The 16362-nt window shown below is 46.8% G+C and overlaps 1 pseudogene; it reads right to left on the bottom strand.

Moving 5' to 3' along the window:
* Positions 1-11326: 11326 nt before the first annotated feature.
* On the bottom strand, positions 11327-14198 carry LOC137349353 (zinc finger protein 229-like; annotated as a pseudogene).
* Between the last annotated feature and the right edge of the window lie 2164 nt (positions 14199-16362).

Here is a 16362-nt window from a genome sequence, read left to right as displayed (position 1 = left end):
CAAGTGCTGCACATGAAGCTGCCAAGTGATGCTGTGAGTTGTGTTTGACATTGGCGTCTGTTGCCAAGCTGCTGCAGCAACTGGTCATCGTGGTATTGCACACCAGTCCACAGGATGTGTTGCCATTTCCCTCTTTCGTCAGCTAGGGACTCCCAACTGCGATAGTCGACATTTAGGGCATTCTGGTCACACTTGCAAATTCCTTGAAGCGGAGCTTTGGGCGCCCACTGGTCGCCTGGCCCCTGCTACCTTGGTTCTTGGGTAAGAAACCATCTTCCATCTTGTGGACTTGTCTGATACACCAAAGCCACCTCTGTTTGATTAGTGCCAACACACTTGGGAGCTCTGCCTTTGAGAGGACTGCCACATTTGTGATTTTGTCCTGCCAGGATATACCCATAATGGGCCACAGACAGCAAAGATGGAAATTATTGAGCTACTTTTCCTGGTAGCTGTCAATCACCCATGTTTTATAGCCATACAGCAAGGTGTTGAGAACACAGGTCTTATAAACTATTAGCTTGGTCCTAATGGTCAGCATGATGTTATCCCATGCATTGACATGTTACAGCTGCTAAAAATCTCCTGAAGAGAGAAATGAAACATTGATGAGAACAAAGCAAAGACTTCTTAAAATAAAAGACACATCAATAGCCCAGGGCTCCTTTTCTCTGTCACTCACTAACATTGACGATCTCTGCATCATTTACACATCCCCCACTATAAACCCAGAGACTGTAAAGTGGGAACAGATTTAAAATGTGAGAGGGACGATTAGGTGCTGAGATCTTGTCCATTGTCATGTTAATCCAGGTACCAGGGCTGCTTTGAACAGAGACATTCCAGGGAGCTGCTTTTTGATGATCTGTGAACTTATTCCTACAAGGTCATTGTTGAGAACATTTGCTGCATCTTTCAGCTAATCAACAGGCGGACAGTGACATGACCAGGCCCCAGTCTGTCCAGAAGCTGAGAAACTCTCTTTAAAACTGCCATTAAGGTGTTAATTCCTTATCATTGTCCCAGGATTTATCTTCTGCTCTTCTCTCCGACGGGATTTTCGTTTGTCTCTTTTACCTTGTTCACCTTCATTGCTTTCTATTTCCCTCCTGGTGTTTGATAAGGTATCTACCAAAACTCGTTTTCACAGCCACATCTCCTTCCTCAGTGACTGTCTCTGGCTCCGACTGATTCCACGTGGATTCCAACTGCAGTTTCACCCATCATGCTTTGAAACCACCCAGAATCACAGGTATCTCCGAGAAATACAACGTTCCTCGGACTGCTACTCTCGCCGCATCCTGAGATCCACACTCAGTGCTATGCGCCGCCATATGCACACACTGGACCTCTCTCTCCAGCAGCACCGTCTCACCTTATCTCAAATCTGTTCTACTCCGCAGTTTCATCTCATCTTACGTCTCATCCGACGCATGAACAAAAAACTTTTTTTCTTCCTTTCAGGTGTTAAGGGATGCAAGCTCCGGCAGCTGATGGGGACTAATGCCCCTCCAGATCCTCCTTCCGCTTCACTTCCCTCTGACCCCACCCCTTCTGATCTGACCCGTTGCCGTGTATTCACTATACCCTCTGACCTCCCCCTCTCTGATGCTGAGCGTTCTGTACTCAGCAAAGGTCTCAGTTTTATCCCCTTACGCCCCCACCTCAATGAATTTCGCGCTCGGCATGACGTTGAGCTCTTCTTCCGTCGCCTCCGCCTCCGGGCTCACTTCTTCGACCAGGAGTCCTCCCCCCGACCAGCAGACCCATTCACCCGCCTCCAGCATTCTCCCTCTACCTGGACCCCTCACCCTGGCCTCTTACCCGCTCTTGATCTCTTCATTGAAAACTGTCGGCGAGACATTGGTCGTCTCAATTTCTCTGCCCCCCTCACTCACTCTAACCTGTCCCCCTCTGAACTTGAGGCACTCCGTTCTCTCAGGTCTAACCCCGACATGGTCATCAAACCTGCAGACAAGGGTGGTGCTGTTGTTGTATGGCGTACCGACCTCTACCTTGCAGAAGCTCAACGCCAACTCACAGACACCTCTTCCTACCTCCCTCTGGACCATCACCCCAACACCGAACATCAAGCCACCGTCCAAAGGACTGTCACTGACCTCATCTCCTCTGGAGATCTTCCCTCTACAGCTTCCAACCTCATAGTCCCGCAACCCCGGACAGCCCGCTTCTACCTCCTTCCCAAAATCCACAAACGGGACTGTCCCGGCAGACCCATTGTGTCAGCCTGCTCCTGCCCAACTGAACTTATTTCTTCCTATCTAGACTCTATCTTTTCTCCGCTGGTCCAGTCTCTTCCCACCTACATCCGTGACTCTTCTGACGCCCTACGTCATTTTGACAATTTCCAGTTTCCTGGTCCCAACCGCCTCCTCTTCACTATGGACGTCCAATCGCTCTACACCTCCATCCCCCACCAGGATGGTTTGAGGGCTCTCCGCTTCTTCCTGGAACAGAGGCCCAACCAGTCCCCATCCACCAACACCCTCCTCCGCCTGGCTGAACTTGTTCTCACATTGAACAACTTCTCCTTCAACTCCATGCATTTCCTTCAAGTAAAAGGTGTCGCTATGGGTACCCGCATGGGTCCGAGTTATGCCTGTCTTTTTCTGGGATATGTCGAGCATTCTTTGTTCCAGTCCTACTCAGGCCCCCTCCCCCAACTCTTTTTCCGGTACATTGATGACTGTATCGGTGCCGTTTCCTGCTCCCGCCCCGAACTAGAAAACTTTATCAACTTTGCTTCCAATTTCCACCCTTCTCTCACCTTTACATGGTCCATCTCTGACACTTCCCTTCCCTTCCTTGACTTCTCTGTCTCCATCTCTGGGGATAGGTTGTCTACCAATATCCATTATAAGCCCACTGACTCCCACAGCTACCTCGACTACACTTCTTCACATCCTACCTCCTGTAAGGACTCCATTCCATTCTCCCAGTTTCTCCGTCTCCGACGCATCTGCTCTGATGATGCTACCTTCCATGACGGTGCTTCTGATATGACCTCCTTTTTCCTCAACCGAGGATTTCCCCCCACTGTGGTTGACAGGGCCCTCAACCGTGTCCGACCCATTCCCCGCACCTCTACCCTCACCCCTTCCCCTCCCTCCCAGAACCGTGACAGGGTTCCCCTTGTCCTCACTTTTCATCCCACCAGCCTCCATATCCAAAGGATCATCCTCCGCCATTTTCGCCACCTCCAGCGTGATGCCACTACCAGTCGCATCTTCCCCTCCCTTCCCCTGTCAGCATTCCGAAGGGATCGTTCCCTCCGCGACACCCTGGTCCACTCCTCCATTACCCCCACCACCTCGTCCCCGTCCCAGGGCACCTTCCCTTGCAATCGCAGGAGGTGTAATACCTGCCCATTTACCTCCTCTCTCCTCACTATCCCAGGCCCCAAACACTCCTTTCAGGTGAAGCGGCGATTTACTTGTACTTCTTTCAATGTAGTATACTGTATTCGCTGCTCACAGTGTGGTCTCCTCTACATTGGGGAGACCAAGCGCAGACTGGGTGACCGCTTTGTGGAACATCTCCGCTCAGTCTGCAAGCAAGACCCTGAGCTTCCGGTTGCTTGCCATTTCAACACTCCCCACTGCTCTCATGCTCACATCTCTGTCCTGGGATTGCTGCAGTGTTCCAGTGAACATCAACGCAAGCTCGAGGAACAGCATCTCATCTACCGATTGGGCACACTGCAGCCTGCCGGACTGAACATTGAGTTCAATAATTTCAGAGCATGACAGCCCCCCACTTCACTTTCATTTTTAGTCATTTTTAGTTATTTTTTCTTCCTCTTTTTTTTTTGCATTCCTTTTTACATTTTTTACAATCTTTTTTTGCATTTATTTCATTTCATCTGAGTTTGTTCAGTTTGCTGACCCACTGTTTTTTTCAGGTTGTTTTTCTTCAGGTTTGCACTTGCTGATGTTCAAAAGAACAGCACAGCACAGGAACAGGCCATTCGGCCCTCCAAGCCTGCACTGATCTTGATGCCTGCCTAAACTAGGTCCAACAAGTCCAGGGAACCCTGGATGTCAAGGGATTTAGAGGATTGGATCAGGAAAAAAAGGAGGATTGTGGCAAATTCAGAGTGCTGAAAACAGCGGAGGCACTAGAGGAGTATAGAAAGTGTAGGGGGGTATGTAAAAAAGTAATTAGGAGAGCGAAGAGGGGGCATGAAAAAACACTGGCGGACAAGATAAAGGAAAATCCTAAGGCATTTTATAAGTATATTAAGGGAAAGCGGATAACCAGGGAAAGAGTGGGGCTCATTAGGGGCGGCACAGTGGCGCAGTGGTTAGCACCGCAGCCTCACAGCTCCAGCGACCCGGGTTCAAATCTGGGTACTGCCTGTGTGGAGTTTGCAAGTTCTCCCTGTGTCTGCGTGGGTTTCCTCCGGGTGCTCCGGTTTCCTCCCACATGCCAAAGACTTGCAGGTTGATAGGTTAATTGGCCATTATAAATTGCCCCTAGTATCGGAAGGTGGTAGGGAAATATAGGGACAGGTGGGGATATGGGATTAGTGTAGGATTAGTATAAATGGGTGGTTGATGGTCGGCACAGACTCGGTGGGCCAAAGGGCCTGTTTCAGTGCTGTATCTCCAAACTAAACTAATATTCAGTATATTCACACCTAATCTGTACTAATGCTTTGTCTTTCAACACACCATTAACATATTGTTTGCCTTTGCTCCGTGACCTTTTGGTCAGCTATGTGGCCTGGTCCAATCTGCACCTTCTCCTTTGTTATCTCTTGCCCAACCCCCACCTCACTTGTTTATAATCTGTGACTTTTCTAATATTTGTCAGTTCCGAAGAAGGGTCACTGACCCGAAACGTTAACTCTGCTTCTCTTACCACAGATGCTGCCAGACCTGCTGAGTGAATCCAGCATTTCTTGTTTTTGTTTCAGATTTCCAGCATCCGCAGTATTTTGCTTTTATTTATCTTTACACATTAGGCCTTTGGCAAGGGGGTGAGAAGGGGGTGGGGAGAGTGGTTTTCGACACAGGCTGGGAGCTGGGTAGTCACTAAACACTGGAGAGCCTGTCTCTCTCCCTCTGTGTTTAACCTGTCATTTCAATCTCTTTCTCTCCCTCTATTTCTCTCTTTGTCTCACCATCTGTTTATGCCTCATTGTAAAAACACAAACACTGCTGATTCCCCATCCCTCTTCTGTTCACTGTTCCCATACCCACTCAGCCCAGGATTGGTGTTTTGTACATGCAATGTCACAGTGTGAAGAAGCTGATGATTCCTTCGGGAGATCTTTTAAACCTCACTGTCCCAGGATTTACTTTTGCAAATCAGATCTTCTGGAAGATGAAATAAAACCAGAAAGTGCTGGAAATACTCATAAATAAATACATATAAATTGTGTGGCACTGTATCAAATGCCTTTTGAAAGTCCATGTACCCCACATCAACAACATTGCCCCCACCAACCCTCTCTGTTATGTCTTCAAAAACTCCAGCAAGTTAGTTGAACACGATTTTCCCTGAACAAACCCACATACTGAGTTAGGTGACATATTGAGTATTCTGGAAGGGAACAAAACATTACAAAGAGACATTGATAGATTTAGTGAGTGGAGAAAACAGAGACAGCAGGAGGTCAATGTGGGGAAGTGCGAGGTCATTAACATTAGAGTCATGTATGGAACAGAGGAGACCATTCAGCCCATCAAGTCCATGACAGTTCTCCACACAGTAATCCAGTCAGTCCTACTCCCCTGCTTGACCCCTGTAGTCATGCAAGTTTATTTCCTTCAAGTGACCATCCAATTTCCTCTTGAAATCACTGATTGTCTCTGCTTCCACCACCCTCATGGGCAGCGAATTCCAGATCATTTACTACCCACTGTGTAAAAAAGTGCTTCCTTATATTCCCTCTGCATCTCTTGCCCAAAACTTTCAATCTGTGTCCACTAATCCTTGTACCATTAGTTAATGGGAACAGTTGTCCTTGTCTAACTTATCCATGCCTGTCATAATCTTTTACACTTTGATTAAATCTCCCCTCAATCTCCTTTGTGCGAAAGAGAACAACCCCAGATTTTACAACCTCACCTTGTAACTAAAATCTCCCTCCCTGGAACCATTCTGGTAACTTAGATCTAAGGAAGATGAATCAGAATATTTTCTAAATGATGAAAAGTTAGGAACTGTGAAGGGACAGAGAGATTTCGGGTTTCATGCACAGAAATCACGAAAAACTACTGGACTGGGAGAAAAGGGAATTAAAATGTCGAATGGAATGTTTGCCTTTATCTGAAGGGTGAAAGTAATGCTGCAGTTATATGCAACTCTGGTTACACATCATCTGAAGTGAGGTGTATAATTCTGGGCAGCACATCTCAGGAAGGATATATCAGCTGTGCAGGAGGTACACTGCACATTCACCAGAATGATATCAGGGCTAAAAGGGTTAAATTGTGAGGACAGGTCATATAGACTGGGCTTGTATTTCATAGAGTATGAATATTAAGGGGTGATGTAATTCCGGTATTAAAGAAGATTAAAGGTTTTAAGGGGGTCGATAAAGAAAAATGATTTCCTCTGTTGGTGGAATGCAGAATAAGATGGCACAACATTAAAATTAGAGCTGGGCCATTCAGGGGTGCTGTCAGGAAGCACTTCTTCACACAAAGGATAGTGAAATCTGGAACACTGTCCCCCCAAAAAGCTGCTATGGATGGGGAGAAAAGGAAAATATTAAAACTTGTGAGTTACCTATTGGGTAAGGTTACAGGGATATGTAACCAACTCTGGTAAAGGTAGTTGCGATATGGATCAGTCATGATATAACTGAATAGAGGAACAGGCTCGAGGAGTTGAATGGCCTCCTCCCACTCATGTGTTCCTCTGTTTTACAGGATCACTGGGACTGATTCCCTGAGGCTCTTCTCACAATACCGGGACCTTCTACTCCTGACCATTATGAAGCAAGGGTATTCAGGGTGGTCTAGACAGGACAACAATCTCCCCTTCATAGACACATGATCCTGACTGTGAGGTGACGGTGCATCTGGGAGAACAATGGGTGGACACAGTGTGTGTTGTTATTTTAATGATAATCTGAACCTCAAGAAACAAACCACCCTGAGGAGTGAAATAAGGTTCGTTGGCTCCTGTTATCTGGGCTGTTTGAGCTGGACAATGGCCTGACCCAGCACTGACAGGACAGGACAAGCCCACTAGGAGATGGCACAAGGCCAAATTAAGACTCAAGTACAGCACTTTATGAAATAATCAGTTGAGAAAGGGTTCAGTAATAACCTTGGAGAAAGAGAGAAAATGGGGAGCTATTGTCCAATTAGCCTCACATTAGTTGTAGGCAAAATGCTGGAATGTATTATCTGGGGAAATGGTAACAGGGCACTTAGAAAATCATAATATGATTCAGCAGAGTCAACATGGACTTGTGAAGAAGAAATCATGTTTAACAAATCTGTTAAGAGTTTCTTGAGGATGTAACTAGTCAGGTGAATAAGGAGGAAACAGTAGTTTATTTGGATTTTCAAGAAGCAAGAAGCATTTGATAAGGTGCCACACCAGAGGTTATTACACACAATTCTTTCTTCAATCATAAGTTCAGAAGTGGGGATGTTCGCTGATGATTGCACAATGTTCCGCACCATTTGCGACTCCTCAGATACTGAAGCAGTCCATGTAGAAATGCAGCAAGACCTGGACAATATCCAGGCTTGGGCTGATAAGTGGCAAGTAACATTCAAGTCACACAAGTGCCAGGCAATGACCATCTCCAACAAGAAAGACTCCAACCATCTCCCCATGACATTCAATTGCAGTACCATCACTGAATCCCCCACTATCAACATCCTGGGGGCTACCATTGACCAGAAACTGAACTGGGAGTAGCCATATAAATACCGTGGCTGCAAGAGCCGGTCAGAGGCTAGGAATCCTGCAGCGAGTAACTCATCTGACTCCCCAAAGCTTGTCCACCATCTGTAAGGAACAAGTCAGGAGTGTGATGGAATACTTGCCTGGATGGTACAGCTCCAACAACACTCAAGAAGCCCGACACCATCCAGGACAAAGCAACCCACTTGATTGGCATCCTATCTACAAACATTCACTGTCTCCACCACTGACACACAGTGGCAGCAGTGTGTACCATCTACAAGATGCACTGGAGCAACGCACCAAGGCCCCTTAGACAGCACCTTCCTAACCCACAACCTCTACCAACTAAAAGGACAAGGGCAGAAAATGCATGGGCACACCGCCACCTGCAAGTTCCCCTCCAAGTCACACACATTCCTGACTTGGAACTATATCACCATTCCTTCACTGTCGCTGGGTCAAAACCGTAGAATTCCCATTCCTAAAAGCACTGTGGGTGTACCTACCTCACATGGACTGCAGCAGTTCAAGAAGGTAGCTCACCAACACCTTCTCAAGGGCAATTAGGGATGGGTAATAAATGCTGGCCTAGCCAGCGATGCCCACATCCCATGAATGAATAAAAAAAAAATTAGGACTCATGAGATTGAGGTAATATATGAGCATGGATTGAAGTTTGGTTAATGGACAGAAAGCAGAGAGTAGGAATAAATGGGCCATTTTCAGGTTGGCACGCTGTAACTAGCAGGGTATAGCAAGGATTAGTACTTGGGCCTCAGCTATTTACAATCTATAGAAATGACTCAAGTGAAGGGATTGAGTGTAAGTGTAATGTCTGCAGGTTTGCTGAAGATACAAAGTTAGGTGGGAAAGCAAGAAATGAGAAAGACAGAAAGAGGCTTCAGAGGGATACAGACAGGTTGGGTGGGTGAGCGGGTAAGAACATGGCAGTTGGAATTCAATATAGTGAAGTGTGAAGTTATCCACTTTGATAAGAAAAATGTTTAAAAAAACTTTTTGTTCTGAATGTTGAGAAACTGAGAAATGTTTGCATTCAGAGGGATCTGGGTGTTGTTCCGACCAAGGTGGGAGTAATGCACTGTTAATTCAGTCCCACTGCATATTAGTAAAGTTTCCCACCTACTGGAAATTAGCCAAATTAAACATTTTATTTATCTCCTAGAATGAAGCACACAAAACCAGATTTCTTCAAACAACAATAAAATTAACTATTTATTAATAAACGAAATCTTAAACAATAATGGGATGAATCCATACATATAAAAAGATTTTATAACTTCTTATTCTTCCTAAGCTTCCTGAACACGCACATACATTGAAAAACTGGTTAATTGGGGCAAAAGGGTTTTTGGTGTTCAACTGTTTCTTAGGAATAATAAAATCATTGGTGGTCATGGTCTGGTGGGTTATTTGTGAATCGGTGAGGTGTCCCAGAGACAAATCGTCAGATGCCACTCAAAGTCTCTCCAGGCGAGTTTGATGAACAGTCTGTGATGGGTAGACTAACAAGGCAATTTGTCTGCAGCAGGCATCACACAGATCTTTCAGCAAAAGATGCAGCAAAAGATGTAGCAACAAGTCTACTTAAATTTTAAAGTAGCAGTCCAGCAATGGAAGCCTTTTTGAGATTTCAGGATCTCCCACCCAAAAAAAACAGGAGGAACAGGAATCACTCTTGAGGCAGAGATTTTTCAAAGACTGGAGGCAATAGGAATTTGCTACCTTTAACAATGCAGGGTTTCCTCCACAGAGAGCAGCAACTCCTCTTTCTCTGGGTCCTTTCCTCTCCTGGCAGAACACAGACACAACTCAAATGTGGAATTTCGTTCTACAAGAGATGCCTTCTTTTCAGGGAGAGGTCTTTTTCCAGTCTGCCAAAAAACACAAGTCCCAGCCAGTTTGTTCTGCCTCCTGCCTGCCCAGCACTGGTCTTTCACAAAGCAAAGTGAAATTGAACTCTTAACAATGTCATGTGACCTATCATTTTCCTTGCTGTTGTTGCTTGGAAACAAGTTGCCTTGGAGACTGTGCCCCACTCAGTTCAGCATTCAATTTTCTCAGTCTTGCAAAACACAGAACTCCAAGTATTTTTCTTTTTAAAAGCAAAGTACACATAACAGTGTCCTTGTACGTGAATCACAGAAAGTTAACATGGACGTACAGCAAGCAATTCGGAAGGCAAATGGTATGTTAGCTTTTGTTACAAAGGGATTGGGGTATAAGGGTAAAGAAGTCTTACTACAATTATACAGGACATTGGTGAGGCCCCACCTGGAGCAGTGTGTGCAGTTTTGGTCTCCTTACCTAAGGAAGGACATAACACTACTGAGGGAATGCAATGAAGGTTCACTCGTCTGGTTCCTGGGATAAGGCGATTGTTCTATTTATTCATGGACTGTGAGTGTTACTGAAATGGCCAGCATTTATTGCCCATCCCTAATTGCCCGAGAAGGTGGTGGTGAGCTACCTCCTTGAATATAACTGAGTGTCTTGCTGGGCCATTTCATAGGGTAGTTAAGAGTCAACCACATTTCTGTGCATCTGGAGGACAGATCGGGTAAGGACGGCAAATTTCCTTCCCTGAAGGAAATTAGTGAACCAGGTGGGTTTTTAGGACAATCCGTAGTTTCATGGTCACCAATATTGATCCTCGCTTTTTCAAATCCCAGATTTATTTAATTAATTGAGTTTAAATCCCTGAATTGCAGTGGTGGGATTTGAATTCATGTCTTGGCATCATTAGTCCAGGCCTCTGGATTACTAGTTGAATAACATAACCACTATTGTACAGCACCCCCACTCTGCTCCATCTCCTCCTATGAGGAGAGGTTGAGTAAACTAGGTCGATATTCCCTGAGGTTTAGAAGAATAAGATGTGATCTGACTGAGACATAAATTGTTAAGGGACTTGACCGGGTCGATGCTGAGAAAATGTTTCCCCTGTCTGGGCAATCTAGAACACCGGGTCACTGTCTCAGGATAAGGGATCAGCCATTTAGGACTGAAATGAGGAGAAATTTCTTCATTGAAAGGGTTGTGAATCTTTGGAATTGTCTTCCCCAGGGAGCAGTGGATGCTCAGTCATTGAGTATATTTAAGACAGAGATTGATAGATTTTGGGGTACTGAGGGAATTAAGGGATATGGGGATAGTCTGGGAAGGTGGAGTTGAGAAGATCAGCCATGATCTGGGTGAATGGCAGAGCAGGCTCGAAGGGCCAAATGGCCTCCTCCAGCTCCTATTTCTTATGTTCATTAAACCTCAGTCTGGTTCCTCTCGAGCTGCTGAGTGAGTGAATTAAATCTTTCTCGACAAATCACCAAGATACCAGATGACAAGTCATGACCGAAACATCATTTATTGGTTACAAATCACAACTTAGTTAAATCTGGACACACAGACACTTTATAAACATGTATAAACACATTTAAATGTAATCAGAGTTATCCAGCAGTTCAGCACTAATAGGGAGAGTATTTCACAAAACAAGTAACAAAGATGAACCAGACAATTCAGTGATTGACTGTAAATCAACACTAATGTTGATTGGGCGGCACAGTGGCGCAGTGGTTAGCACCGCAGCCTCACAGCTCCAGGGACCCGGGTTCGATTCCGGGTACTGCCTGTGTGGAGTTTGCAAGTTCTCCCTGTGTCTGCGTGGGTTTTCTCCGGGTGCTCCGGTTTCCTCCCACAAGCCAAAAGACTTGCAGGTTGATAGGTAAATTGGCCATTATAAATTGTCACTAGTATAGGTAGGTGGTAGGGAAATATAGGGACAGGTGGGGATGTTTGGTAGGAATATGGGATTAGTGTAGGATTAGTATAAATGGGTGGTTGATGTTCGGCACAGACTCGGTGGGCCGAAGGGCCTGTTTCAGTGCTGTATCTCTAATCTAATCTAATCTAATGGATGCTGAGTATTAATTACAGCAGGGACCGGAGTCTGAGCTTATAAATTGGTGAGTTTACTTGAAGAGCAATTCCTTCACTATCTGACATGTTAACAGTTGTGAACAGCCTGTCTATCCAACAGCTCCAGTCTACGAGTGCTCAGAAACATAGAGCTTAAACAGCCTCATTTTTGAGCTGAAGAACAGACTTTATCCTGTCAATATAGAGTTACAGGATTGGCCTGTGATCTGTTTATTGTTCATCTTTTGTTCAGTACATTGACTGAGTGGATTTAAATTGAAAATGAGGTTTGAAGACATAATGGTCTATTCACACATGAATGAGAGATGCTGTGGGCCAGACGCTCAGTCCAAGAGGAGCAACTGACATCAGAAATAAACCCCAACTGTCAGAATGAACATGGTTCAGTCTGGATATGATTAACAGCAGCAACAGCAGAATCCAACCCCTGTAATTATCTGTGAACTCGCTGGTGTGTCACCAGGTGGGATGACTGAGTAAATCTCTTCCGACACACGGAGCAGGTGAATGGCCTCTCCCCAGTGTGAACTCGCTGGTGCCTCAGCCGAGCGGATGAATTAGCAAATCCCTTCCCACAATCAGAGCAGGTGAATGGCCTCTCCCCAGTGTGAACTCGCTGGTGTACCAGCAGGGTGGATGAATGAGTAAAACCCTCCCCACAATCAGAGCAGGTGAATGGCCTCTCCCCAGTGTGAATTCGTTGATGTGCCAGCAGGTTCCATGACAGAGAGAATCTCTTCCCACATTCAGAGCAGGTGAATGGCCTCTCCCCAGTGTGAACTCGCTGGTGCATCAGTAGGGCGGATGAATGAATGAATCCCTTACCACACTCAGTGCAGGTAAATGGCCTCTCCCCAGTGTGAACTCGCTCGTGTGCGAGTAGGGCGGATGAATGAATGAATCCCTTCCCACACTCAGTTCAGGTGAACGGCCTCTCCCCAGTGTGAATTCGCTGGTGTGTCAGCAGGATTGATAACTGAGTGAATCCCTTCCCACATTCTGTGCAGGTGAACGGCCTCTCCCCAGTGTGAACTCGCTGGCGCATCAGCAGGGTGGATGACTGAGTAAATCCCTTCCCACACTCAGAGCAGGTGAACGGCCTCTCCCCAGTGTGAACTCGCTGGTGCATCAGCAGGGTGGATGAATGAGTAAAACCCTCCCCACAATCAGAACAGGTGAATGGCCTCTCCCCAGTGTGAATTCGTTGATGTGCGAGCAGGTTCCATGACAGAGAGAATCTCTTCCCACACTCAGTGCAGGTGAACGGCCTCTCCCCAGTGTGAACTCGCTGGTGTTTTAGTAGGGCAGATGAACGAATGAATCCCTTACCACACTCAGTGCAGGTAAATGGCCTCTCCCCAGTGTGAACTCGCTTGTGTGTGAGTAGGGAAGATGAATGAATGAATCCCTTCCCACACTCAGTGCAGGTAAATGGCCTCTCCCCAGTATGAACTCGCTGGTGGGCGAGTAGGGAGGATGAATGAGTGAATCCCTTCCCACACTCAGTGCAGATGAACAGCCTCTTCTCAGTTTGACTGTGTCGATGAGTTTCCAGCTCAGACGTGTAATTTAATTCTTTCTCACGGTCCCCACATTTCCACAGCTTCTCCCCAGTCTGACTACACTTGTGTACCGACAGGCCAGCTGATCGGCTGAAGCCTCGTCCACACACAGAACACGTGTCCAGTTTCTCCACACTTTTTGCTTCCATGATCAAAGGCCGATGATATTCAGATCCTGATGAATCGAGTGACTGTCACATCTTGAGGTGATGTTTGAGTTTCCTTCCGCAAATCCTCCCTTTCTAATATCCTGTAACATGAAGTTACAACAGGAAAAAGGGAGTGAGAAAGAACTCACAAAAACACAAAGACAAGTTGTGAAATTGAGCTGAATGAATCTGGTAATTTGTGGGACCAGAACAGAGAGTGGGCGGGGCTTCAAGGTCCCAGTGACCAGGACAGAAAATCATTGACTCATTAATTTTATTCTCACTCTGCACGCAGGGGCTGGAGAACTGAACCCAGCCACAGTAGAGGGAGGGAGAAAACTGGCAGAGGAGGAAAGAAATGGTGCAGATGGTGTCATGGGTTTGGATTTCAGCACAGGGAGGAGGGAGAGTGTGTGGGACTGCGATTTACAGCTTTGGGGAAACAAGAGAGGAATAAAATGTTCCATAGGATCTCGAATTGTCTGTTCTGAATTTCTATCCTGTACTGACAGTGATGACTTTTATTACCTCCTTTTACAGGGTATTAGGAGAGGATTTACACACATTGATTTGATGCTCACTCTGCACACAGGGGCTTTCGCACCATCTCTCCTGAAGGTGCTGGGGTCACTGTTTACATCCCACTGAACTGTAAGAAAGAATATCTTATTAGATGATATTAAAGATAGTATTATATTATAATAATATAACGAGAGACCGTTCACCTGCTCCATCTGTTGGAAGGAATTTAATCGATATCCAAAATGCTGAGACACCAGTGAGTTCACAAGTGACTGTAGCTGTTGCATTCTGTAATTATTGCTGCTGTTAATCACATCCAGGACTGAACCATATTCATTCTGACAGTGGGGTTTATATCTGCTGTGTTAATATTCTTTATAGCTGGGGTGGAGTTTAATATTCCAGCAACTGATTTGCTTTACTTTGTAACTTTTACTCTTCAAATAAAGTAGCTCCCTTTGGGCTATTCTCAGGGTTTTGTGGGATGAAACCAAACAGTGATTTACTTGTACTTTTGGCAATTTTGTATATTATATTCACTGCTCACAATGAGATCTGTTCTACATTGGGAAGACCAAACACAGATAGGGTGATCACTTTGAGAAACATCTCCATTCAGTCTGAAAGCATGTTCCTGGGTTTCCAGTCACTTCCCATTTTAATTCTCCGTCCCACTCCCACTCTGACCTCTCTGTCCTCGGCCTCCTGCCCTGTTCCAATGAAGCTCAATGGGAGCTCAGCAGTTTCTGTAACAACAGACAGTTGTCAGGATCTGGAACGCTCCACCTGAAAAAGGTGGTTGAACCTGATTCTATCAGTCATTTTAAAAGGGAGTTGACAGGTATTTGAGAATGAGGAACTTACAGGCTTACAAACACCAAGTGGGTGTGTGGGACTAAGCACAACTGCTCTTTCAAAGGGCCAGCACAAGCACAAAGGGTTGAATGGCCTCCTTCTGTGCTGTAAATTTCTATGATTCTAGGAGTTGGCCATTTAGCCCCTCGAGCCTGTTCCACCAGGAAATGAGATCATGGTTGATCTGTGATCTAACTCTATATACCCGACTTTGTCCCATTTCCATTAATACCTTTGGTTAACAAAGATCTATCAATGTCAGATTTAACATTAACATTGATCTCGCATCAACTGCTGTTTGTGGAAGAGAGTTTCAAATTTCTACCACCTTTTGTGTGTAGAAATGTTTCCTAACTTCACTCCTGAAAGGTCTGGCTCTAACTTTTACTCTACGCCTCCTAGTTCGACACTCCAGAACATCCAGCCCATGGGCCAGAATCCAGCCTGTCAATGGTATCCATCGCACCTGACAATGGTTACAGCTCCTTTACCAACATGGCGGAGACACATCACTGCACACGTCCTCCTTTACCAAGATGACAGACAAGCTTCCGTACCTGATATTTTGGCTCCTTTAGTGAGATGGCGGTAAGCGGGCTGAGCTGCTTCTCTGCTGGCGCTTCCCGCCCAAACTCCATATCCAGTGCAGCCTTCCTGGACGTGAGCTCAGGACCCAGGCCAAGCACTGGCTCTGCCTGCGTATGTACTCAGCCTGGGCCTCAGGCTCTTCATCACCATCTAAGGAGGTGCAGGCCCAGCAGCAAGGTGCAGTGGTAACCAGGCCCTGGGAGCAGGCTGCCGGGGTGACCGGGCCCTGGGAGCAGGGTGCCCGGGCCCTGGGAGCGGAGCAGAGAGACAGAGGCCGGCAGACATGGAGGGAGAGGGAGAGAGAGCGGGAGCGGGAGAGAGAGCGGGAGCGGGAGAGAGAGCGGGAGCGGGAGAGAGAGCGGGAGAGGGAGAGAGAGCGGGAGAGGGAGAGAGAGCGGGAGAGGGAGAGAGAGCGGGAGAGCGGGAGAGAGAGCGGGAGAGAGAGCGGGAGAGCGGGAGAGGGAGAGAGAGCGGGAGAGGGAGAGGGAGCGGGAGAGGGAGAGGGAGAGGGAGCGGGGGAGGGAGAGGGAGCGGCAGAGGGAGCGGGAGAGAGAGCGGGAGCGGGAGAGAGAGCGGGAGAGAGAGCGGGAGCGGGAGAGAGAGCGGGAGAGGGAGAGAGAGCGGGAGAGGGAGAGAGAGCGGGAGAGGGAGAGAGAGCGGGAGAGGGAGAGAGAGCGGGAGAGGGAGAGAGAGCGGGAGAGGGAGAGAGAGCGGGAGAGGGAGAGAGAGCGGGAGAGGGAGAGAGAGCGGGAGAGGGAGAGAGAGCGGGAGAGGGAGAGAGAGCGGGAGAGGGAGAGAGAGCGGGAGAGGGAGAGAGAGCGGGAGAGGGAGAGAGA

The sequence above is a fragment of the Heterodontus francisci genome, chromosome 34, assembly GCF_036365525.1.
Source record: "Heterodontus francisci isolate sHetFra1 chromosome 34, sHetFra1.hap1, whole genome shotgun sequence".
NCBI lineage: Eukaryota > Metazoa > Chordata > Chondrichthyes > Heterodontiformes > Heterodontidae > Heterodontus > Heterodontus francisci.
Note: the sequence above shows the minus strand (reverse complement) of the source record. Positions and strands in the feature narration are given on the sequence as shown.